General features: G+C 40.5%; 1 pseudogene; it reads left to right on the forward strand.

Moving 5' to 3' along the window:
• LOC143655477 (neuromodulin-like) lies at positions 1–25523 on the forward strand (annotated as a pseudogene).
• The last annotated feature ends 1797 nt before the right edge of the window (positions 25524–27320 follow it).

A 27320-nucleotide genomic window follows, 5' to 3' on the forward strand; every position in this document is an offset into this window, starting at 1 on the left:
TACAACCATGCTGTGCTGTATGAGAAGAACCAAACAGGTTGAAAAAAATGATGAGGACCAAAAGATTGAACAAGATGGCATCAAACCAGAAGATAAAGCTCATAAGGCTGCCACCAAAATTCAGGCTAGCTTCCGTGGACACACAACAAGGAAAAAGCTGAAGCTGAAGCAAATGAGAAGAAGGATGAAACCCCTGTTGCTGATGGAGTAGAGAAGAAGGAGGGAGAAGGCCCTGCTACCACTGAAGCGGCCCCAGCCACTGGTCCCAAGCCTGAGGAGACCGGCAAAGCAGGAGAAACTCCTTCCGGGGAGAAGAAAGGGGACGGCGCCTCTGATGCTGCCACAGAGCAGGCAGCCCCGCAGGCTACTGCCCCCTTGGAGGAGGAGGCTGGTTCTGCTGAGACAGAAAGTGCTACTAAAGCTTCCACTGATAACTCGCCGTCCTCCAAGGCCGAAGACGCCCCAGCCAAGGAGGAGCCTAAACAAGCAGATGTGCCTGCTGCTGTCACTGCTGCTGCTGCTGCCACTACCCCTGCTGCAGAGGATGCTGCTGTCAAGGCAACAGCCCAGCCTCCAACGGAGACTGTGGAGAGCAGCCAAGCCGAAGAGAAGATAGGTGAGAAGGTGCTGAGGGTCAGACGTGATGGGTGACTAGGCCAAACATCTATTCAGAAGAATGGGCTACCTGGGTCTTGAAGGAGAGTTTTGAAAGTATATTCAGGAAATCAGGGGTGCTATGCTTAATTCTCCAAAGTGACAGGTTTAAGAACTAAGGTTACATTTGCAAATGTCTCCAAGCCTGATAGAGAACTCAAACAAGTTTGTGTAGTATCTAGTACCAGAGAGACCTGGCAATTATCTTCTTAATATGATTGATATAAAGAATCAGTCTAGGTAATTCTGATTTAAAACAAAACAAAACAAAACAAAAACTCTGCATACTGGGATAGATTTATTTCAGTTAGTAATGTCTGAGTCTACATATATTCTATGGATGGGAGTTAGCAGATGTGATTATTTCACATCAGAAAGTACCAAGTATAAATACAGCCAACTCCTTATTGTCCAGATTATCGAGTTTCTGAATTGCCAGCAGCAAAAACATTATCTTAGACTACCTTTCCCTATCCCGCAACATGCTTCTGGGCATTCTCCCCACCATCAATTTGTGTGTAGTGTGTGTATGTGTTGAGTAAACCCAGAGAATGTTAATTGCACTAGTAATTGGGGTCAAATGTAATTGGGAAAATAAATCTATCGAAGCTGCCAAAAACAAAAGAAAATCCCTAAATACAGAGCATGTTGTGAAGTCAAACATAAATTATTTTATTATTGAAGACACCATTTTCTACCCTATGCATGAATAATTGGAGGTAGATCCTGATTACAAAAACATTGTGGATTCTCTTTGTTTTGGAGCTGTGATTTGAAAATAGAGTGTTTTCATGATTATTGCTCAAACTATCTGTGCTCAATTAGAATAGAACTTTTCCCTGGCCATGATAAATTTAATAGACGTTCACCCCTGGAGACTAGACCTACCCTTCACCCCAACCGTGCAGAGTGATGTGTGAGGCTCACAGTCTCCAAAGTTTTTTTCTCTAGTCTAACATGACCTGCGAATACCTTCCAACCCCAAAGACCCTTGAAGATAAATTTGTTTCCCATTCCTATTTAAAGGGTTAAGTTTCCTCCTTTAGAGCATCATGAATTTAACCCATGATATACCGAGGAGTCCAAATTTGAACTGGACCACAGCATACCCTTGGAAGAGTACTTGCTCCAAGAGTATGGTCTGAGAAATGTTTGGCCCCTGGGCCATCAGATTGACGTAGTAACCACTGGCCATTTGCCACAATGTCCAGTTCTCCAAATCAGATCTCACAGGATAGCTGATGATTATTCTTGACTTTATCAAGTCTGCTTTATTCATCTTACCCCTAAAATGTTGTAAGAAACCAGATTGTATGAATTATTGCTATTAGTCTCATCTATCGGCAGAAAAATCACTTGCCCCTTTCTACCATTGACTCATTTAAAGTCTTTATTCTAACTATCTGTCTGCCCAAGGGGCCAAACCTTGAGGTTGAGAAGATGGGAATTTTTGCCTGGAAAAGGTAAGGCATGTGATACACAATGGGGTGCTATAATTTACTCAGCAAACAACCTTGTTGGCCTCCTTTCCTTAGGTCTAAGATTAGATCTTCAAATATGATGGATCAATACTACTTTGCATCTAGACACACTACCTATTGCATTATATTTGGTATATAATCTTTTAAATTAATCTTGTCTTTAAATACAGAAAATATTTAACATTGTCTTCATCGTCTTTTTTTTTTTAACTTGGATTTCAGAAACTGTGTGTATAGACGAAAAGAAATGATGTGATTCTAGTGATATGTTCATGATTTGGATTAATGGGGAAATTAATCATTAATTATGAAAAGTCTAACATATATTTTAAGGAATATAGTGACTATATTGAATTAATGAATTAATAAAAAGTCAAAAATAGATTTTTAAGGAAATTTAAAAAAATGTACAAATAATATGGCATGCTATATATTACCATTTCCAGTTTACAGATGAGGAATCTAAGATATGGTTTAGCTGGTCTGTATGCCTAGTGCTTCTGCCACTATCCCAGGTTCCTTCCATCTGAATATGTTGGAAAAGGGCTAGGGTAACCAGGGATTTTTCAAAGCACTTCTATAGATTGTGAGAACTGAACTAAGACAGGGTATTTCAAACCAGGTACTCCAACTCTCAGGGGCAGAGTCCCCAGGGCCTAAACTCCACTCTCCACTTCCACCTTGTAGCAACTTAATGACATGCATCAGAATTCTGCCTAAGATTTCATTTTAAGAAAATATGTCTGCTAAAAGAATTAAATAAGATTGTTCTAGTCCGTGTGCTTCACATGAAATAATTAAGGCTCAGAGAGGGTCTAGTTAACAGCAGACTTAAACCCAGACTAAACCCAAAGTGTCTGGCTTGCCACTCAAGGATCTGCCCAATTAACCATGCCGCATGCTCTGTGACCAGGGAACAGCACCTGAGGCAAGAGAAAGAGAGAAAAGTGACAGAGGGAGAAAAGCAGGAGGAGGAGAGAGAACCAGCAGAAAAAGATGATCCGAAAGAAATCCACATTCTCTTGAAGATGCTGCTAAAGGTTTTAATGCCACTGTGATTTTGCACATGGGACATAAACATAACTCTGTTGGAAATCTGGCCCATGCGTAGCTAAGAGAAATCAAGGAGAAGATCCCTAAAATGGAAAAAATCTCAGTGTTTATCAACTGGTGCATGGATAAATATATGTCGTATGTACATACAGTGGAAACTATTTAGCACTAAAAAGGTACTGACAACCTGGTACAACATTATGCACCCCAAAACATTATGCTAAGTGAAAAAAGGGAGACACAAAAGGTCACATATCATTTGATTCCATTTATATGAAATGTCCAGAACAGGCATAACTATAGAGATGGAAAGTAGATTAGCAGTTTCTTAGGGCAGTGGGTGAAAACAGAGAGTGCCTGCAATTGGGCAGGAAGTTTATTTTGGGGGGTGATGGAAAATGATTTGTGATGATGCTTACACAACTTGGATAATTTACAAGATACCATTGAACTGTACCCTTAAAATGGTGGATTTTATGGTGTTGCAATGGTTTGAAAGGATTTGTGTACCTTAGAAAAGCCATATTTTAATCCAAATCAGTCTTGTGGGAGCAAGTGTTTCTTCTAATTCCTGTTCAGTGCTACAGGTTGGAAACTTGATTAGGTCATCTCCACAGAGATGGGGCTCGATCAGTTGTGGGTATTAAACTTAATTAGATGGAGACACGTCTCCACCCATTCTATGTGAGTCTTGATTAGTTTACTAGAATCCTGTAAAAGAAGAAGTATTTTGGAGAAAGCTTCAGAACACTGCAGAACCACGATGCAGAGACTCTACCAGCCAGCAACTTTTGGAGATGAAGGAGGAGAACACCTCCTGGGGAGCCTCTTGAGACCAGAGGCCTGGAGAGGAAGCCAGCAGATGCCACCATGTTCGCCACGTGCCCTTTCAGCTGACAGAGAAATGCTGAACGTCATCAGCCTTCTTGAACCAAGGTATCTTTCCCTGGATGTCTTAGATTGGACATTTCTATAAACTTACTTTAATTGGAACATTTTCTCAGCCTTAAAATTGTAAACTAGCATCTTATTAAATTCCGCTTTTTAAAAGCCCTTCCGTTTCTGGTATATTGCATTCTGGTAGCTAGCAATCTAGAACAGGTATGTAAATTACACCTCAATACAACTGATTATAAAAAGGAAAAAGAAAAATCAAGGCCTGATTCCAGCCCACTGTCTTGAGGGTACAGAAACTAGTCCCCCCAAAAAATGTCCTAAGGGGAAGAGAGCCTTGCAGCGGCAGCTCAGGCAGGTGAGGCGTGGTCAGGCTGCCACTCCTGGATTGGGGGCACCCTGACTTAGAGCCCAGTAAGGGGTTGTCGCGCAGTACAATCCACCCTGAGATTGCCAAAGTGTTTCAGTTTCCTGGTTTTAGAGATTATGAAAAGCACTTAGCAGCAGATGCAAGGTGAATTCAACATGAGCCTAAGAAAATTTTTCTTACCCTATGGCACTTGGTAGCCTTTGCTGTCACTGCCCACTTACTCATCTGCATTCCTCTCTGAGCTGTGAACTCTGTGACAGCCAGGGCTAGGGCCATCCCGTTCACTGCTGTAACTCCAGCACAGAGACAGGCAGCCCTGAATCCTGGTACATCCTTAATAATTCTTTGTTGAAAGGATTAAAAATTTGCTGGGAGCCCTTTTAAAACATAGAGATGCTGATTCAGGGACCGTGGATTAATTCAGCAACCATATATTGGGGACATGCCAGGCACATTCCCATATGACATTTTATTTAATCCTCACAATATCCCCATTAGGTAGATGCTAAGACTCCATTTGTAGCTGAGAAAACAAAACTCAGAAATGTTACGTGACCGTTTCAATGACACTAAATGGTGGACAGGGTTTTCAAGTTGAGGTTTGCTGATGCTAAGTCCCAAGGCAATTTCTTTACACTTGAGTTTCAAAAGAGCAGGGCTCTTATTTGTCCATCCTATATTGCTTTAGATTTCTCTGATGATCATATCAAACATACACTAAAAGAATATATGTGAAACCGTCAGTACTTTTTTTCAAGAAATGCCTGTGATAAAATGTGTGGATAGAGGGCATCACAAAAATCTCAGATGAGTAGGTATCAAGTGAAGAATAGGTTTTCACTGTCAGAAATCTGTTCTAGGAATAGATTCTAATTCTAGGAATCACACTGACCATAGACTTGGGTGAAAAAAATGCAAGCTTCTGAATAGAGTCGTGTTTGCTCTGTACATTATTCCTTTTGATTCTCTGCTCACATCCAAGGACCCATTTCTTAATCCTCTTCCTTTCCTACCTGCCGTCTCCCTCTTTTTGTTTCCAGATTCCCTCTAGCACCTTGTACAGGTCCATCCTTTAATCTTTGGGTGAGAGATTTAGGTGCAATGAAACCCTTTGATATTATCACTCCTACTTTATAAAGAGGAAGAAAGATACGCTCCAACCATGCACTCCTACGGGAAGCGTGAAGGGTGAGAGCTGTCATTTGTCATATGTAATGAGAGGCCATGTCCGACAGGCTTTTAGGTCTGCAGAGCTCTGCTCCAGGGTTTTGTTTCCTCCCATGTTCTTTCTTAATAAAAGCAAATCACTTATGAAAAGCCTAGATGCCCAGGGTTTAGGGAAAAAATCACAAACACCATTCTGATCCATTTCACAATATATTTCCAATGTGATAATCCCTACTTTCCATCACTCCAATTCCAAAAAGATTCCAGAAAAATTCTTCTCATAGTGAGTCGATGTTTAGGAGAAACTTTGAGATTATTGATATAAACACAGATGCACCATCTCATGTTTTTGCATTTAATCCATGCTTCTATGGGAACTAAAAAGATTTACTTTCCCCCTTTCCATCCGTTTTTTTTTTTTTGCCAAAGAGGCAAAAGAAAAAGGGTTAACTTTTTCTGACTTGACTTTCTTCTTTAACTATGTTCATTCAAAAAAAAAAAAAATCCCCAAAACTTTTTGGCAAAAGGTTAAAAAACACCACAAAGGAACTCAGACCAAGAAATAGAGTTTGAAGAAACCTCCCAAAGCTACTCCATTTCCCTGGTGCTCCCTTCGCGTCTCTCTGAAGGTTCCTCCCCAGTTTATGCCTGGCCCCAGCACTAACTTCATACCCCAAGGAGCCCTGCTTTCCCTTCTGATTGTTTTATTTCTGGGGGAGGGAGCTGGGAGGGATGCAGAGCCTTTTTGTGCACGTGTGGGAGTGTGTATGCTGGTTTGAAACTGTTGTGCACCCCAGAAAAGCCATTTTCTTTCATCCTAATTCAATATTGCTGGGTGCTATCTTTTTTGTCAAGTTGTTGTGGTTTCCACGGAGATGTGTCTCCACCCATTCATGCTGGGGCTGCTTACTGGAGTCCTCTTCAGAGCCCACAGAGCCAGAGACCTTCGGAGATGCAAAAAGAACCGTTCCCACCCCCGATTCCCGCTCCAGGGCAGCCCTTTGAAAGGAGAAGCTGGGAGAGAAAGCTAGCTAATGTGGCCCTGTGCCTTCCCAGCTGATAGAGAAATCCCACCTCTTTCCTGAGTCAAGGTATCTTTCTCTGGATGCTTTTTTTGGGGGGGCATTTTTATGACTTTAGAACTGTAAACTTGTAACTTAGTAAATTCCCTTTATAAATGCCAACCCATTTCTGGTATACTGCATTTCTGACAGCTTTAACAAACTGAAATAATGTGTGTGTGGTGTTAGGAAGGATTGCTGCTGAGTGGGAAAGGGAGAATCAGGAAGAAGCAGTGACTTGGAAGGTGTGATAGCCAGCCTCCCAGTGATTCTTACCTCAGGTTTCCCTCCTTCCCACACTGAATAGGGATGGCCTGTTTGACCAATAAATAGGCTATTGTGGAAGTGACGGTGTGTGACTTCAGATGCCAGATGATAAAAAACAGCTGGGGGGGGGGGGGCGGGCAACGGTGGCTCATTGGCAGAGTTCTCACCTGCCGAGCCAGAGACCCAGGTTCTGTTCCCGGTTCCTGCCCGTGCAGAAAAAAAATAAAAAACCCACAGTGTGGTTGCTGTCTTGCACTCTTGTACCACTCCATCTGTGGGAAGCTGCAAGCCTTGTCATGAGGACACTCAAGCAGTCCCAAGGAAAGATCCACCCGGGAAGGAACTGAGGCCTCCTGCCAACAGCCAGCCCTAACTTGCCAGGCATGTGAATGAGCCACCTTGGAGGCAGATCCTTTGGCCACAGTCAGGTCCTCAGAAGGCCCTCAGAAGATGCAGTTCTGGCTGACATCTGGATCGTAACCTCATGGGAGACCCTGAGCCAGACCATCCAGCTGAATCCTGGATTCCTGATCCACAGAAATCATCATACAATAAATGTTTATTGTGTTAAGCCACCAAATTTGGGATAACTTGTTATGTAGCGATAAGTACCTGATATAGAAAGTAATCTAAATATGTAAGCAATAATAAGACAAGAGATGGTCAGAAAATTAACCCTTACATTCTAGTTATTAAAAACACACCCATCGATAGATCATTTAAACACAGGGAGCCTGGAATAAGAATGAGGGCCTTTAATCGGTGGCTCAGCAGGCAGAGTTCTCATCTGCCATGCCGGAGACTGGGTTCAATTCCTGGTACCTGCCCATGCAAAAAAAAATTAAGAAAAGGAAACCATCAGCACTACCACAGCAACAGCAGAAGCATATAATGGGGGGAGGGACAAGAGTTAAGAGGAGGTTTAGATTTCCTATTTGGTGAGGGTGTGTTTATTGGTTTTCTGTCTCTTGGGAACAATAAAATTACCTAAAATTGAGAATGTTGATGGACTGTGGACTTTGGGCCATCTACATGATGCCCGATGAATGCAGGTGGCTGCAGGATGCACTGACAGAGAAGTAGACTGGTGAACGATGGTGTATACTTGTGAACGAAGGCTGTGCTGCTACAAAAAGGAACAAAGTTGTGAGGCATGCAGTGATGTGAATGAACATGTGGGACATTTGGTGAGACAAAAAAAGCCAGAAACAAAAAAAAAAAACAAGAATGATATGGTCACCTTTAGAAGATGCTTATAAGAAAACAAGGGCCTAGGTTGTAAGCTTTTAGAGCAGGCACATTAAGTTCAGAGTGGTGATTATTATTCCTGGATTTTGAGAGTCTGTTTATACATGTAAACTGATATTTATAGACAAGAACGAAGCCAAACAGGTTGGGGTTAAAGTAATTCAGAACACAGGGGTAAGGAATACAGTGTCTATAATTTAGAACCACACATACTCTTTGAGACAATGGAAGAAAGGTTTATTTGATCTGAAACTGAAATTTTCTGTAGTGCATAATCTAATTCAACCAATCTGTATAGCTTATTTAAACAACTGAAGCACAGGAAGCACAGAATAAGAAAGAGGTCCTTTAATCCTGTATAGATTATTGTAATGCCTGGGTACATCCTAGAGTATATTAAACAGATAATCAAAAGTATTGGCAAAGTCCCCTGAGGGAGGGAAGAAAGAATATGGAACTATTAAACCTTACCATCAGGGAATCCCCTGATACTGTGTCAAACTTTAGGGACACCCAAATCAATAGGCCAGGCCCCTGATCATGAGGCTTACTCTTCTGAAGCTTATGTAGGTAGTGGAGAAGCTTAGACTACCTACAGGCATGCCTAAGAGTTACTTCTGGAGGACCTCTGTTATTGCTCAGATGTGGCCTCACTCTCTCTAAACCCAACTCTGCAGCTGAAATCATTGCTCTCCCCCTACGTGGGAAATGACATCTAGGGGTGAAAGTCTCCCTGGAGACATGGGAGATGACTCCCAGGGATGAATCCAGAACTGGCACCATGGGATCAACAATTAATTCCTGACCAAAAGGGGGAAAAGAAGTGTAATTAATAAAGTGTCAGTTGCAGAGAGAGTTCAAATAGAGTCGAGAGGCTACTCTGGAGGTTGCTCTTACACAAGCTTCAGGTAGACCTTGCTACCTATCATAACCTGCCAATCCCCAACCAGGACCATTCCAGCCAATCCTAAAGATCACCTAGGGCAATATATAAGATTCCACAAGGGTTCCAGGCACTAGAGTAACTTCCCAGAAACCTACAACCTCCAGATGTGTCCCTGGTCCAGATAAATCCTGAAACCCAGCCCAGCCTCTCCAGAACATCAGATAGTTCCATCTCCCTACCCCATATTAGTGGCAGACCCTTCCAATATCAAAAATTTAGAATTGCCAGAGCCCAAACAACCCTATAGAGAGGGATGGAAAAATCAAAGGTAATGGTGGAATTATACATAAAAGAGAGGACTTAACAAATGAGTATGAATGCTGAATCATTAAATTGATATCTCTTTTAGTCTCTAGTATTTGAGTAGCTAAAAGTAAAAACTTAAAATTGTGAAATTGTATCTCGTATGAAAGTCTGAAATATATTTTACAACTAATTGTGGTGCTGTGCTTTGAAATTTATACCTTTTTATCTATGTTATTTTCACAAAAAAAAGAAGAAAAAAATGTCAATTGTGATGATCAAAAAGTATTAAATTAAGCCCTCGAGCCTCCTATATTCTGGAGCAGCTAGAAGGAAAAATTTGAGCGGATCATATGGTAGCCCATGACAAACTCTGGGATCCATCCTGTAGCCACTTGTTGAAGAGTGCTTTGAAAATTGTTGTTTTTTTATTTCTTTGCTTTGTTTATGTGTTATGCTATACAATAAAAAAAAGTTCAAAAAATTTCACTTGCTTTATTGATAAATTTTGCCTACTCTTTCTGCAGCCAATACAACATTTGATAACAGCATCCTATGAATATGAAGTCAATTTTTCTAAAAGAGTAGTCTGCGGACCTTTGGCATTAGAAACACTTTTTATGCCCATCACAGACATGCCCTCAAATCCACATCTGCTAACTCAGAATCTCTGGGGCTGAGATCCTGTGATCTGAATTTTGGACAAGCTTCCCAAATGAGTCTTCTGTGCACTAAAATCTAAGAAATTAAAATGGCATATTCTCAAACATTTCCTCTTCTCAGTCTTAATCCCATTTCCCACTTACCCAATATAGTATAATTCCCAGAGATGAACCTTGTATTAACCTTCACAATTAACCTTTCCTCCTGGGAAATTGGCTGTTAATTTTCTCTATGTGTGTGTTTGTGCATGTATATCTAGTTTTACCCGGAAGATCCCATGATAGGATCTCATTTCTCACCATTGTTACTATATGGATTTTTATTTTTAAGATGCTAAGAAGCCCTTATAAAAAAAAAAGCTAACTTCATTCAATTGTGGAATCTGGGATTCGAATTTTTTTTTTTTATGTCAAAAGAAAGAACTCTGTCGCTCATTCATACTCATGTGCTTCTCCAGTGATGTCTCGGCAGCCCTGAATGCACAGGAGGTGTGCCCTCCAACCAACAGCAGCCTGCTGAGACCCTATTTATGGGAGGAAAGCAGGAAAGGAATGATAGCAACAATACCTAAAGTCAAGCAGATTTACAGTCTTTCTGAAAAAAGAAATAATAAATGTGAAATATACTAGTCCCCCTCTCCCACTCCAATCTCCCATCTTCCTACTCTGGGAGTGTTTCTTTTTAATTTTTAACTTTTTATTGATATATCTTATATAATCACATACCATGTAATCATCCAAAGTGTACAATCAATGATTCACAACATCATCATTTAGCTATGTAGTTCTCACAATCGACTCCACTTATCCTTTTTTGTGAAAGATAACATATACACAAAAAAGCAATACATTTCAAAGCACATTGGAGCAATTAGTTGTAGAACAGATTTCAGACTTTGGTATGTGTTATAATTACACAACTTTAGGTTTTTACTTCCAACTGCTTTAAGATATTGGAGACTAAAAGAAATATCCATGTAAAGATTTAGCAATCATACTCATTTGTTAAACCCTGCTTTCTCTATGATGCCACCATCACCTTTGATCTTTTTCCCACTCTTTAGGGGTATTCTAACTTTTTCATGTTGGAAGGGGCTGTCGATAATATAGGATAGGGGGAAGGAACTAACTGGTGTTCTGGAGAGGCTGGCCCCCTGCATTTCAGGACTTATCTACTCCAGGGACCCATCTGGAGGTTGTAGGTTTCTGGAAAGTTACCTTAGTGCATGGAGCCTTTGTAGAATCTTATATAATGCTCCAGGTATTCTTTAGGATTGGCAGGAATGGTTTCGGTTGGGGTTTGGCAGGTTATGATGGACATCAATGCCTAACCGAAGCTTGCTTAAGAGTGACCTCCAGAGTAGCTTCTTGACTCTATTTGATCTCTCTTAGCCACTGATACCTTATTCGTTACACTCCTTGTATAATAGATGATCTCAACAAACAAATGATAAGTAAAGAGATTCGATCAATCGTCAAAAATCTTCTCACAAAGAAAAGACCAGGATGAGATTACTTCAAAGGGAAATTTTATCAAATAGTCCAAAAAGAACACCAATCCAGCTCAAACTCTTCCCAAAAATTATGGAAAGAGGAATGCTACTTAACTCATTTTATGAGGCTGACATCACTCTAATACCAAAATCAGATACAGATGCTACAAGGAAGGAAAACTACAGACCAATCTCCCTAATGAACATAGATTCAAAATTTCTTAACATAATATTAACAAAGTGAATCCAACAATACATTAAAATAATTGTACATCATGACCAGCTTGGATTTATACTGGGAATGCAAAAGTGGTTCAACATAAGAAAATCAATCAACATAATACAGCACACTAACAAATTGAAAGGGGAAAAAAAATTACATGATCATATCAACTGATGTTGAAAAAGCATTCAACAAAATCCAGCACCCTTTCCTGATAAAAACAGTGCAAAATTTAGGAATCAATGGAAACTTTCTCAATATCGTAAAGGGTATATATGAAAAACCCAAAACCAGCATCATACTTAATGCTGAGAAAATGAAAGCACTCCCCCTAAGATCAGGAACAAGACAAGGATGCCCACTGCCACCACTATTATTCAACAGTGGTATTAGAAGTCCTAGCTGGAGTAATTAGACAGGAGAAAGAAATAAAAGGCATCCAAATAGGATAGAACGAAGTAAAACTTCAATTATTTGCAAATGGCATGATCCTACATTTAGAAAATCCTGAGAAATCTGCAGCAAAGCTACTTGAGTTAATAAACAAATTCAGTAAAGTGGCAAGATACATGATTAACGTACAAAAGAACAGTAATGGTTTCTATACTCAGCAATGACCTATCTGAGGGGACAATTAAGGAAGAAATTCCACTCAAGATACCGACCAGAGGAATTATGTATCTAGGAATAAGCCTAACCAGGAATGTAAAAGGACTATACACAGAAAATTACAAAAATTGCTTTAAAATTTTTTTTTGAGATCTAAATAGATGGAATGACATTCCGTGCTCATGGATAGGAATGTTCAATGTCATCAAGATGTCAATTCTACCCAAACTGATCTACAAATTCAATGCAATACCAATCAAAATTCCAACATCCTACTCTGAAGACTTGGAAAAGCTGTGTATCAAATTTATATGGAGGGAAAGAGACACTGAATAGCTAAAGATGTCCTTAAAAAGAAGAGCAAAGTAGGAGGACTATCACTTCCTGATTTAAAAGCTTACTATAAAGCCACAGTAGTCAAGACAGCATGGTATTGGTAAAACATAAAAGTATCGACTCATGAAACACAATCGAGGGTACAGAGATAGACTACCAAATTTATGGACATTTGATCTTTAATAAGGCCCCCAAATCCAACAAACTGGGACAGAACAGTCTTTTCAATAAATGTGCCTGGGAGAATTGGATATCAATTGCCAAAAAAAGAAAAGAAAAAGACCCCTACCTTACACCCTATACATAAATTAATTAAAAATGGATTACAGATCTAAATGTAAGAGCCAGTATCATGAAACTTCTAAAAGAAAATGCAGGGAGACATCTTAAAGATCTAGTAATAGGAGGTAGTTTCTTAAACTATACACCAATAGGAGGTAGCTTCTTAAACTTTACACCAAAAGCCCAAGCAGCAAAAGAAAAATAGACAAATGAGAATTCCTTAAGATTAAAAGTTTCTGTCGAGGGCAGCCACGGTTGCTCTGCAGGCAAGAATGATTGCCTGCCATGCCAGAGGACCCCGGTTCGATTCCCAGTGCCTGCCCATGTTTAAAAAAAAAAAAAAAAAAAAAGTCATCTGGAGAGATTTAAAAAAAAAAAAAAAAGTTTCTGTGCCCCAAAGAACTCTGTAAAAAGGTGAAGAGGCAGCCAACTCAATGGGAGAAAATATTTGGAAACCACACATCAGATAAAGGCTTGGACTAGAAATGCTTCTATTTCTTCTCGAGTCAGTATAGGTCATTCGTGCGTTTTTAGGAATTTGTCCATTTCATGTAAGTTGTCTAGTTTGTTGGCATATAATTGTTCATAATATTCTCTATGATTTTTAAAGTTTCTTCATGATCTGATGACCCCCCCCCCCCTCATTTCTGATCGTATTTACATCCTCTCTCTTTTTTTTCTTTGTTAGTCTGGCTAGGGGCCCATCAAATTTTTTGGTTTTCTCAAAGAAACAACTTTTGGTTTTGTTGATTCTTTCTATTGTTTTATTGTTCTCCAGTTTGTTTATTTCTGCTTTAATCTTTATTATTTCTCTTATTTGTTTTAAGGTTATTTCACTACTCTTTTTCTAAATTCTCTAGGTGAATAGTTAAATCCTCAATTTTGCTCATTTCTGTTTTTTAATATAGGCATTTAGTGCAATAAATTTCCCTTTCACCACTGCCTTTGTTGCATCCCATAAGTTTTGATATGTTATATTCTCATTATCAGTTGTCTCTAGATATTTGCTGATTTCTCTAACAGTTTCTTCTTGATGCACTGATTATTTAAGAGCACTTTGCTTAATCTCCCTCTATTTGTGAAAGCTCTGGTTCTTTGGTGATTAATTTCCAGCTTTTTCCTTTGTGATCAGAGAAACTGCTTTGGGTAATTTCAATCTTATTCAATTCATAAAGACCCAGTTTGTGTCCCAGCATATGATCTATCCTGGAGAATGTTCCATGTGTGCTAGAGAAGAATGTATATCTTGGTGTTTTGAGGTGAAATGATCTTTTTGTTAGGTCTAATTCATTTATCCCATTATTTAGGTTCTCTATTTCCTTGTTGACCCTTTGTCTGGTTGTTCAATCTATAATGGAGAGTGGTGTATTGAAGTCTCCCTCCATAACTGTTGAAATGTTTGTAGTTCTCTTCAGTTTTTCCAATGTTCGCCTCATGTACTTTGGACCTCCTTCATTGGGCTCATACACATTTATGATTATTACTTCCTATTGGTGAATTGACCCTTTTATTGATATGGTGTGTTCTTCTTTGCCTCTTACGGCATCTATACATTTAAAATCTTTTTTATCTGATATTGGTATAGTTACTCCTCCTTTCTTTTGAGTACAGCTTGCATAGAACGTCTTTTTCTATTCTTTTAATTTCAGCCTATTTGTGTCCTCGAGTTTAAGATGCATCTCTTGTAAACAGCATATAGATGGTTTATATTTTTTAATCCATTCTGCCAATCTCTATCATTTAGTTGGTGATTTCAGTCTGTTGATGTTCAAAGTTATTTCTGTAAAGGCAGTTTTCATATCATCTTATCATCCTTTAGTTTTGTATTTTAAGCCTCCGATTTTACATTTACCATGGTCATAGAAGTGGAGTCATACAGTATGTATCCTTTTGTGTCTGGTTTATTTCACTTAGCATTATGTCCTCAAGGCTCATCCATCTTTTCATGTGCTTTGGGTCATTATTTCATCTTCCTGCTGCATAATATTCCATCATATGTATATACCACTTATTAATCCACTCGTCTGTTCATGGGCAGTTGGATTGTTTCCATCTTTTGGCAATTGTGAATAATGCTGCTATGAACATCAGTGTGCACATGTCTGTTTGTGTCACTGCTTTCAGCTCTTCTGGATATATACCTAATAGTGCTATTACTCAGTCATAGGGCAACTCAATATTTAGTTTCCTAAGGAACCATCAAACTGTCTTCCATAGCGGCTGTACTATTATACATTCCCACCAGCAATGCATATGTGTCCCAATTTCTCCACATCCTCTCCAGTATCTGTGGTTTCCTGTTTGTTTAATAGCGGTCATTCTTACAGGTGTGAAGTGGCATCTCATTGTAGTCTTCATCTGCCTTTCCTTTATAGCTAATGAAAATGAACATTTCTTCATGTGCTTTTTAGTCATCTATATTTGCTCTTCAGAAAAATGCCTATTCATATCTTTAGTCCATTTTATAATTGGGTTGGGTGTTCTTTTGTTGTGGAATTGTATGATTTCTTTTCATATATATGATATCAAGCCTTTAACTGAAGTGTGATTTCCAAATATTTTCTCACATTGAGGTGGCTGCCTCTCTACCTTTTTTTTGACAATCTTTTGAGGTGCAGAAGCATTGGATTTTGAGGAATTCCCATTTATTATTTTTTTTCTTTTGTTGCTCATTCTTTGGGTGTAAAGTTTAGGAAGATACCTCCTATTACTAGGTCTTGAAAATGTTTTCCTACATTTTCTTCTAGAAGCTTTATGGTGCTAGTTCTTATATCTAGGTGTTTGATCCACTTTGAGTTAGTTTTTTTATAGGGTGTAAGATAAGGGTCCTCTTTCATCCTTCTGGCTATTGATATCCAGTTCTCTCCCATGCCTATTTATTGAAAAGACTATTTTGTCCCAGTTCCATGGATTTGGGGGCCTTGTCAAAATACAGTTGACCATAGATTTGGTGGTCTATTTCTGCGCTCTCAATTCGATTCCATTGGTCAATAACTTCTATATTTGTGTCAGTACCATGCTGTTTTGACCACTGTGGTTTTATAATAAGCTTTAAAGTCAGGAAGTGTTAATCCTCCCACTTTGTTCTTTTTCTTTTTAGGATGTTTTTAGCTATTTGGGGTCTCTTCCCCTTCCAGATGAATTTGGTAACTAGCTTTTCAAAATCTTCAGAGTAGGTTGCTGGAATTTTGATTGGTACTGCATTAAATCTGTAGATCAATTTGGGTTGAATTGACATCTTAACTATATTTAACCTTCCTATCCATGAACAGCAGATGTCTTTCCACCTATTTAGATCTTCTTTGATTTTTTTTAGCAATGTTACGTAGTTTTCTGTGTACAAGTCCTTTACATCCCTATTTAAGTTCATTCCTAGAAACATGATTGTTTTAGTTGCTATTTTGAATGGAATTTTTTCCTTAACTGATTCCTCAGTTAGGTCATTGCTTGTGTATAAAACCTTACTTATTTTTGCACATTAATTTTATATCCCACCACCTTGCTGAATTTGTTTATTAGCTCAAGTTTTTGTTGTAGATTTCTCAAGATTTTCTAAGTATAGTATCATGTCACCTGCAAGTAATGAAAGTTTTACTTCTTCCTTTCCAATTTGAATGCCTTTTATTACTTTTTCCTCTCTGATTCCTTTAGCTAGAACTTCTAGCACAATCTTGAATAATAGTGGTGACGGAGGGCATCCTTGTCTCATTCTCAATCTTTAGGGGAAAGCTTTAAGTCTCTCTCTCTCTCCATTGAGTATGATGCTGGCTATTGGGTTTTCATACATGCCCTTTATCATATTGAGGAAGTTACCATTGATTCCTGTCTTTTGAAGTGTTTTTTCAGAAAAGGGTGTTGAATTTTGTCAAATGTTTTTTCAGCATCAAGCAAGATGATCATGTGATTTTTCCATTTTGATTTGTTAATGTGTTGTATTACATTGATTTTCTCGCGTTGAACCATCCTTGCATAACTGGTATAAACCCCACTTGGTCATGGTATATAATTCTTTTAATGTGTTGTTGGATTTGATTTGCTAGTATTTCGTTGAGAATTTTGGCATCTATGTTCATTAGAGAAATTGGCCTGTAGTGTTCCTTTCTTGTAGCCTTTTCACCCAGTGTTGGTATTAAAATGATATTAGCTTCAAAAAAACAAATTAGAAATGATATTAGCTTCATAAAATGAGTTAGGTAATTGTCTTTTTTCCTCAATTTTTTTGGGGAAAAGTTTCAGTAGGATTGGTGTTAGTTCTTTTTGGAATGTTTGATAAAATTCCCCCATGAAGCCACCTGGCCCTGGGCTTTTCTTTGTGGGAAAATTTTTGATGACTGATTGAATCTCTTTACATGGATTGGTTTGTTGAGATCTTCTATTTCTTCCTGAGGTGGTGTAGCTTGTTTGTGTGATTTCAGGAATTTGTCCATTTCATCTATGTTGTCTAGTTTGTTGGCATATAGTTGTTCATAGTATTGTCTTATGATTTATTTCTTCAGGGTCTCTGGTAAAACACCCCTTTTCATTTTTTATTTTGTTTATTTGCATCCTGTCTCTTTTTTTCTTTGTCAGTGTTGCTACCATCAATAATTTTATTGATGTTCTTAAAGAACCACCTTTTGGTTTTATTGATTCTTTCTATTGTTCTTTTGTTCTCCTATTCATTTATCTATGCTTTAATCTTTGTTATTCTCTTCTTCTGTTTGCTTTGGGGTTAGTTTGCTGTTCTTTCTCAAGTTCCTCCAGGTTTGCTGTTAAGTTCTTGATTTTTGCTCTTTCTTGTTTTTTAATATAGTCATTTAAGGCAGTACATTTCCCTCTCAGTACAGCCTTTGCTGCATCCCATAAGTTCTGATAAGTTGTATTCTCATTTTCATCAGCTCTCCAGATAGCTGCTTATTTCTCTGGCAATTTCTTCTTTGACCCACTGGTTGTTTAAGAGTGTGTCATTTAATCTGAATATATCTGTGAATGTTCTCATTCTTTGGTGGTTATTGAGATCCAGCTTCATCCCATTGTGATCAGAGGAAGTTGCTTTGAATAATTTCAATATTTTTTAAACTTAGAAAGACCTGCTTTGTGCCCCTGCATATGCTCTATCCTGGATAATGTTCCATGAGCACTAGAGAAGAATGTATAACCTTGTGCTTTCGGGTGCCATGACCTATATATGTCTGTTAGTTCAAATTCATTTATCAAGTTATTTAACTTTTCTATTTCCTTGTTGATCTTCTGTCCGGTTGTTCTATCTATAAAGGAGAGTGGTGTATTGAAGTCTCCTACTATTATTGTTGAAACATCTATCATTCTCTTCAATTTTGCCAATGTCTGTCTCATGTACTTTTGAGCTCCTTGATTGGGAGCACAAACATTTATGATTGTCATATCTTCTTGAATTGACCCTTTAATTAGTATACAGTGTCTTTCTTTGTCTCTTATGATGTCTTTACATTTGAAGTCTACTTTGTCCGATATTGGTATAGCTACTCCTGCTTTATTTTGGTTACAACTTGTGTGGAAAATCTTTTTCCATCCTTTCACTTTTAATCTATTTGTATCCTTGTATCTAAAATGAGTCTCTTGTAAGCAGCATACAGCTGGATTATGTTTCTTGATCCATTCTGCTAATCTGTATCTTTTAATTGGTAAATTCAGTCCATTGACATTCAAAGTTATTACTGAAAAGGCGTTTCTTGATTCCACCATCTTATTTTTTTAATTTTATTTGTCAGATCTATATATTCTTTACCCACTTTCTTTTTGTATTATTTAGATTACCCTTAGTCATACTCTTCAGTTCTGTGCCCTCCTTCAGACCTCCCTCTCCTGTGTTTTTTTTTTCAGCCAACAGAACTCCTTTTAGTATTTCTTGTAGGGCTGGTCTCTGATTGACACATTCTTTCAGGACTTCTTTGTCCTTGAAAACTTTAATCTCTCCCTCAATTTTGAAGGACAATTTGGCTGGGTACAGAATTCTTGGCTTGAAATCCTTCTTTTTCAGGATCTCAAATATATCATACCACTGCCTTCTCGCCTCCAGGGTGGTAGTTGAGTAGTCTGAACTCAGTCTTATTGATTTCCCCTGTATGTAATAGATTGTTTTTCTCTTGCCGCTTTCAGGATTTTCTGCTTCTCTTCAACATTTGACAGACTGATAAGTATGTGCCTTGGGGAAGGTCTATTTGGATTTATTCTGTTTGGAGTTCTTTGGGCTTCTTTGAGTTGTATATTTATGCCCCTTATGAGGGTTGGGAAGTTTTCCCCCATTATATCCTCAACTACTCTTCCTAGCCCTTTATTCCAGTCTTCTCCTTCTGGGACAATGATTCTTATATTTGTGCACTTTGTTTTGTCCATCATTCCTTGAGTTCCCATTGAATTTTTTCCCATCTTTTTTGCTATTTTCTGTTTTGAGTCTTCAAAGTCAATTATCCTATCCTCTATATCACTTATCTTTCTTTTATCTCTTCATATCTGGTGTTGTGTGCCTCTAGTATGTTTTTTATTTGGTCAACAGAGCCTTTAATCTCTGTGATTTCTGCTATTTTTATATTAAGTCTTTCAAATTCCTCTTTATGTTCTTCCGCTATCTTTTTTATCTCCTTTATGTCATTTTCTGTCCCACTTATTTAAGTAGAGTTGTAAGCACACCTTTGATTAGTCATTCCAATGTCTGTGTCTCCTCTGGTGTTTTAATTTGGTCATTAGGCAGGGCTATATCTGTCTGCATTGTGATATGCTTAGTGATCTTCTGCTGTCTTCATTGTACATAAGTATCTTGATTGATTTTCTTTGGGAGTTGATTTCTTTCAGTAGTCTAAGGCCTTGTGTTTGTGGGATGGTTGTACATCAGGGAGCAGGGCAAGGGGTGGGGCACTCAGTGCAGTGATTTGTTTCAGAGCAGGTATGGGTGCAGGTTGGGGATGTTACACTGATGCTTGTGAACATGGGTGCCCAGCAGCCAGGGAAGATGTAGCTGTATGGATGCACCGGTCTGGGGGGTGTAATGCCAGCGTAAGCTGGTCTAGGGTGTGCTCTTTGTGCTCATGTGTAGATCTGTGGCAGAAGTTAGCATTACACCTTCATGGATTGGTGGCAGCTGGGACTCGGCTATGCAGGTCAGCACTTTCTCAGAGCTGGGTAGTGAGGCTGAGCAGGCTGTGAGCATGCGCGGTTTTAGGACTGCTGTAAAGTGCGGTGCCCAGAGCTGAATGAAGGATTGGGTGCCTGTGCACATGCATGGGCCTGGGAGTGCTGTAAACAGATGGGCTGAACTCAGGGAGGGTGGGGTGAGGCCATGCGACACTTTGGGTGGAGGGCGGAGGCCCTAGGTATGGAGGTTAGTGCCTGCAACCTTTGTGCGCTGGCAACAGCCTACAGGGAACAGGGAGGGGGAGGTAGTACTCGAGAGGGTTGTAGGAAGGTGGATTGGGGGGCACTTGGGGTGGTGGTTTGGGGCAGGTATGTGCACTGGGGGCTGGTGGGGTGGGGGCGTCTGGAGCGTGGGGTGGGGGTGAGAGCGGATGACAGGGTTCAGGTGTGTGTGGTGGGGTGAGTTGTCGGTCACAGGGCTGTGCTGGTGAGGGTAGCTCGCCCAAGGAACACGCCCTGGCTTACTTCCTAGTCCCACGCTCCCATCCGTGCACTCCTGTGGGCTCTGTGCCTCCACACCAGGCTCCAGCTTTCTGCCTCTCAGTTCCTCAGCCTCTGCAACCAGGGCTGCCGCACGTGGTGCAGAAAGCTCTCCCAGGTCAGCCGCACTCCTGAATTACCACCTCAGTCGCCCTCCTGACCCTTCTCTAACTTTTCCACGGAGCAGGGCTGATCTCGAGCTACTCTAGTCGGCCATCTTCCTGGAAGTCCAAGCAAGTGAAATTTAACAAGGGTCCATCAGATGTTTGCACCAGTTCTTTCAATTGCACTGAACTCTCCTATGAAACATCCATCTTCTAAAATCGAACTGTTTGATTTTTAGCAGATCAGAATCTAATCATTGTACCATAGCAATCAAAAACATGTTTAAAATAATTTCATTAACAAGGAAGATGATAATAACTGTTTCCATGGGTTTTGATGGATTAATATGCTCTTACTTTGAAATGCCATTTGATGAGATTATTCTAAAATAAAAAGAGGACATTTAAAAATTCGGTTTTAGAAGAAAATGAACTTTATAAGGAAATACTTTAATAGGAGGAAGATGTGAGATAAAATTATTGAAATCGCAACTGTGATTCTTCGATGTGATTCACAGAATCAGTTTTACTCCTTATTAGCAACACACAACCCGGAGAAGAAAACCCTAAGGCCATTTGGGTACAGCACAGCTCAACTGTTCACAGCATGGGCAATCAAGTATTTCTAGTCATTTCCAGTGACTAGACCAGCAATCTGATTTGTGAGGCAGTGACCCAATTCAGTCATTCAGAGAGTTAAAAAGAAAAATACAAGCATGTCACAACACAAACAAAAACAGGGAAACGGCAGTCTGTGAAACACAATCGAGAGGAAAGGAAGAACTTTAAGTCTGAAGGGCACTATAGGGGAACCCAAACCTAGCACCTTAATTTTCTAGCCAGGAAGTAGAGTCACAAGCTGGTGAGGCTTGTCCTCGATCCCATAATGTCCTGGCCGGGACAGGCTGGAGCTCAGACCTCTCAGCAACTAGCCCAGCAGTTCAAGGATAAAGGCTTAACGCGATGGAGTCAGCACCAACTCGCCCAAGGACTGCAGCCTCTTGGCATCAGTGCTACCCCCAGAGTGTGCCCGGCTGCCTCCCTGACAAGGGTGCTGCCTGACTCATTATTTTCAAATCATATCTGTTATTTCATACTCAACTTATAGGAAAATCTTTGCCCTTATTCAAAAAGAGATTTTTATGATTATAAATCTAAAAATATAATATTATACATTGTTTTGTTGTTGTTGTTTTTTTTAACATGGGCAGGCACCGGGAATTGAACCTGGGTCCTCTGGCATCTCAGGCAAGCATTCCTGTCTGCTGAGCCACCATGGCCCGCCCTCAATTATACATTGTTAACAATAATTTTTTTGTAACCTGCTTTTCCCATTTATGCTGCAATGAATCGTCCCAGGTCATGCTGTACAATGGCTTAATGTTTTCCAAGAGGATGGGCCCTGATCTGTTTTGATTTGCTTTGTATCCCCGGCAATTAGCACCATCCTTAGCACATAGGCAGGGGCTCCATAAATATGCGTTGAATGAATGAATTAGTTCAACTTCTCTCTTATTGGGACACATTGAGATCGACTCCAATTGTTTTCCTAATTATAAATAATGCTGCAGCGAACATTCTTTGGTGAATTTTTGCACTTAGTCCTTCTTCTTGCCTCATGACAAATTCCTATAGGTGGAATTGCTACATCAAAGGCTCTGGATACAAACTGCCTTTCAGAAAAACGCTTCAATACCCCATGCTCCTGCCAACTTTTTGGTTTGTTTTGTTTTAACAATGAAGATATTTTTCTCCGAGGAACTGAAGTTAGTGCTGGCAAAACATCTTAAAAGCACGCCAAACATTTTGATGGAATAAAAACACTTTTATTGTATTAAATCATAACAGCCATTTATCTAGAGGCAAGAGGTTACTGAAGCCACCACTAAATCACTTATATTCCTTGAACTTACTCTGCCCTGGAAATTTAATAAGGGGGGAAATATGTGATTTTTGTGTTGAGAGAAAGAAGGTGAACCAAGTTTGGCTGTCCTGGAACTACTGTCAGGTGAAACAGCTTGAGGTAGGGGGGTGCGGTCGGCAAGGAAAAGCTGGCACGTGACAAACCCCACAGCAGGTGGAAGCAATGGACAAGGTGTGTCCCCAACTATGGGGAGGGACCTCAAAAGCATAGTGTTGGGGGGTGGGAAGACACATTTTTTTAAAAGACGTATAAATATAAATATTGTACATTAAACACATCAGAATGGTTACCTCTATGGGGGGGAAGGAAGTAGCTCAGAGCGATAAATGAAAGAGGGGCCAGTGATGTCACCTAAATGTAGCAATGTGCTGTGTCATGGACCGATGAATATAAGTAAACAGAGTATAGAAACAGAGTGGCAGAAAAGAAGGAAGGAAGGAAGGGGGATAGTGAGGGAGGAGGGTAGGGAAGGAGCAGTGGCTCCTTCTAGGTCCTGACTCTGTCACTAAGCCCAGGTGAGCTGCCCTGGAGGCCGTTACCTTCTCTGGGCCTCAGCTGTCCCGTGATGGAGAAGGACTAGATGATGTCCAGGGTTCAGTGGTATCACACTGCGACGGAAAGTGCAAGCAGGATGTGAACAGTTGTGGCCTTTACTTTAGAGGGTAATTACAGGTGTAGTGTTTCCCCTGCGTACCCTGACAGATGCTAGGAACAGAAAGTATTGATTTTTAAAATAAACCATGTGCTTTATGCAAAAAGTGCTTTAAGCATCGACTTCTATAATATCATAAGCAGATGTGAGTCATTTATTACATTTGCAAACACTGAAGTCCCATAATGGTGGACCTCCCCAGGATGGCCAGCTATTCCTTGGCAGCAGTCCAGCAGGAAATTTTCTGCTGTCAGCTGTTCTTCTTTCCTCTTGGAACCACACAGTTTCAGACAATGTTTGAATTATTTAAATATGCCCCAAGTCTGCAGTTCATTGCCTTATCATTTCAAAGAACTGTGCTTCTATAAATCATATCAAATGTCTGAGTTCCTGACCCACAAAAGGGAGCAAAAGAAAATGGGGCACAGATATTACTGATTATTGAAGGAAAGTGTACAGAGGAAAGCAAATGGTATTGCATAATAAAAGTAACCGTTCATTTGAAAGGTTTATGTTAGCACAAGAGGATATACAGGCATCCTTTGTTTTATTGCACTTTGCTTTACTGTGCTTCACAGATATTGTGTTTTTTACAAAATACAGGTTTGCAGCAACCCTCTGTTGAGCAAGTCTATGGGTTCCATTTTTCCAACAGCATATGCTCACTTTGTGCCTCATTTTTGTGTGTCTGTCTTAATTAAGGTGTGAACACTGTTTTTTTAAAGCCATAATGCTATTGCCGCACACTTAACAGACTACAGTATAGTGACAATATAAGTTTCATATGCACTGGGAAACCAAGAAATTCGTGTGACTTGCTTTATTGTGATACTTGCTTTATTGTGGTGGTCTGAAAATAAACCCTTACTATCTCTGGGGTGTGCCTGCAATAGTTGTGTGTGTGTGTGTGTGTGTGTGTGTGTGTGAGCGCTGATTCTGAATTAATCAAGTTAAAATGGCGCAACACTTTCATAAGAGCAACAACAAAGTAAATGTGTTAGAACACGTGGGGAGCTAGGGATTTCTTAAAAGCAAAATTTCCCTTTATTACGGAGGGAACGGCAAGCTCTGTTGAACACCTGACACCATCGATACTGATGGATCCCAGACTATCACCGTGTGAGCAGTTTCATCCCAGGTTTTCATTCGACAGAGGAAGCAGCTTGAAAACCAAGGTTTTTCTCTGGCTTCAGGAGAACAAGAAGACCTGCCAATATTTAAATACGCTGCTGAAATTAGTTAAGTTACATAAGACCTGTTGCCTCTACGCTAGCTGCTGCCTAGAATTAAACATACCCATGAAAAGAAATAGCAGGAACCAAACACATGTGGTGCCATAGCAATGGAGAGCATTTCCTGCTCTTGCTTTACTAGCGAAGGCTTGGACTCTGAGAAAAGCACTGTTAGTTTCAGTATTTGCGGAAACAAAGAACAGGGCTTCTCCCAGCATCAGTTTCTCTCCCACCTTCTTGCATTCCCTCTTTTTTTACATGGGCAGGCACCGGGAATCGAACCCGGGTCGTCTGACCCACCGTGGCCCGCCCTTGCATTCCCTCTTTTTTTTTTTTTTTTTTAAAGGAAAGACAGAGAGAAGGAAGGAAGGAAGGAAGAAAGGGAAACATTTTTAAACATTTTCTTGTTTTTTTTTTTTTATTGTATTCTGTTTCTCCGTTTTTGTTACATGGGCTGGGGCCGGGAATCGAACCGAGGTCCTCCGGCATAGCAGGCAAGCACTTTGCCCGCTGAGCCACCGCGGCCCGCCCCCTTGCATTCCCTCTTGACTGCACTTCATTTTAGCCCACATTGTACATGGGGAGTGGGATGTGGGAAGAGACAAGAAGGTTTGCATGTACTTATAATCCCTAGAAAACGGAGACTTCAGATCTGCGTGCAGGAGGCTGGCTGGCGAATGCTCTCAGGAACCACACCTGTGTGGGAGTAAGGGCTGCAGGATAAGCAGAGGAGAGTTTGAAATGTGAAGCTGTCATAAAAAGACCTCAGTCGATCCCAAGGGAAGCTCCAGTGTTGGGATAGCTCTTAAGAGTGCCCCACCGTGGCCCTAATTACTGGCCTCCCCCAGCATCACCATCCTGCCTCTGGATATGCCCCCCAGCCCCACTTCTTTCACACCAGGGAAGGTGGAGACGGACTCAGATGACATCCAGCAGCCACCAACCCTACTCTCCCAGGAGCAGGAGGCCAGCAGCGTCCACTGTAAAGTATGAGATGTGTTTCAGCCATTAAGGGGTTTGTGATCTAGTGGAGGGAGTAAGGCGTGTGCATTAACCACAGCATGAGACAGTCAATTATAAGTGTCACGTGGGTGTCACGGAGACTGTGTTTTATAGATGCATAGAGAAATGACAGAAAGCTAGAAGTAGAATTATGGATTATTTGACCCAACCTGCTCGATTTACAAATGAGAATACTCTGATATTAAGTGAAGAGACAAATCTCTTCCCTGCAACTGCAAGTAGAATCTAGGTTTCCTGAATCCCATATCAACTTTTATTCTCTTCCGTAAACTGCCTCCTTCGGACAGGACTACTCCTGACAGGGCAGTCTTGACTACAGAAAACAGGACCCACCTCCCACCCCTAATTAGAACTTCAATAGCAGAATAATTCAACGCAAGCAAATATCTTTGGTCTTAATCTTCAAAATGGGCCCAGTCAAGACAGGGACTGGAAAGGCTCCCCTCAGCTTTAAGTCATTTCGCGTTTCATCACCCGTCTGTCTGTCTGTGGCCATGTGGGAGGCTGCTATCTCCTCTGAAGGAATGGGCAGTTCCAGCCATGCTCATTTTGTGGAAACGAGAAATATTTTCCGAGTCTTTCCCCCCCCCCCCCAAAAAACAATAAAGAACATGTGGGCGCGCAACCACCAGGATCAGTGCCGACCGCTGCCGTGGCACCCTGCCTCTGGCCGGGCCTGGGTGGGGCCTGACCATAGCCTGTAACAGCACTCATCCTGCTGCTCAGGGTTTCCTTTCCTCCCAGAAGCTTATAGCTCAGTTCCCGCATCCATTTACTTTACTTCTTCAAATCAGTAAGGGGAAGAGGCTGGTGGATTGCAGGGCACAGAAGGGCAGTGTCTCTGGATGCTACCTCGTCATTCCTCCAGTCATTCAGACATGTGCTCAGCACCTGTGTTGTCCTAGCTACCATTGTAAGTACGGAGGGCTTGAAGATGGGGAAGGCAATGGTCACCGCCATCAGGAATCTTGGTCTGTTGGAAAAGACAGGTATGTGAATGTGAATTGAGTATCAGTGTGATACTCAATTTTTTAATGATTAAAAAAAAAAAAAGCCCAATGGGAACATTGGTGGTGCATGGAATTGGAGGTGTCTGGTACAAAGAGATCAGGCCACTCATTTCATGAGGCATAACACATCATTTGGCTTGATTCTCACCCATCGCCTGCTCAGTCATTCAAGAAATGTATTGAGAATAGCCATGTGCTTAGCATGGCGCTTATGCAAGAAAACACACTTCTTGACTTTCCCAGCACTATTGATTCACTAGTATGTTCTTTATATTGAAAAGGTATAATTAATACACACACACACACACATTTTGTTTGGCTTTGTTTTCTGAAGCACATATATGGTGAGGGGATCAAAGTTCCCATCCCATCCGACATCTGCCCCACCCCAGGTCACTCAGGTAGAGTCAGGCCTTGGCTTCGCCCTAAGCCCAAACCCTGCATCTCCTGCTCCAAGGTCCAGTCTCTGTGTTCTTCCCTCTGACACTTCTGGCCTGGGACTCTCTCCCTATTCTTCGCTATGGGACATTCTAGTGATTCTTCTGGTTTTTTTGCATTTCCTTGGAAACTGAGCTCTTTAATATATTCTGGAATCAAACAAAAAATATTCCATCCTGGGCAGTTTTTCTCTCCAGCACTCCTCCACATTTAGTCACAAGTACCCACTCCCCTTGTGCCATCGTAGGTGAATTTGCTATTCTCCAGAGTTCCTTCAGTGGCTGCCTGTTTCCTTCTCTCAGAGAGCGTGGGGTAGCAC

This window comes from Tamandua tetradactyla, chromosome 14, assembly GCF_023851605.1.
Source record: "Tamandua tetradactyla isolate mTamTet1 chromosome 14, mTamTet1.pri, whole genome shotgun sequence".
NCBI classification, from domain to species: domain Eukaryota; kingdom Metazoa; phylum Chordata; class Mammalia; order Pilosa; family Myrmecophagidae; genus Tamandua; species Tamandua tetradactyla.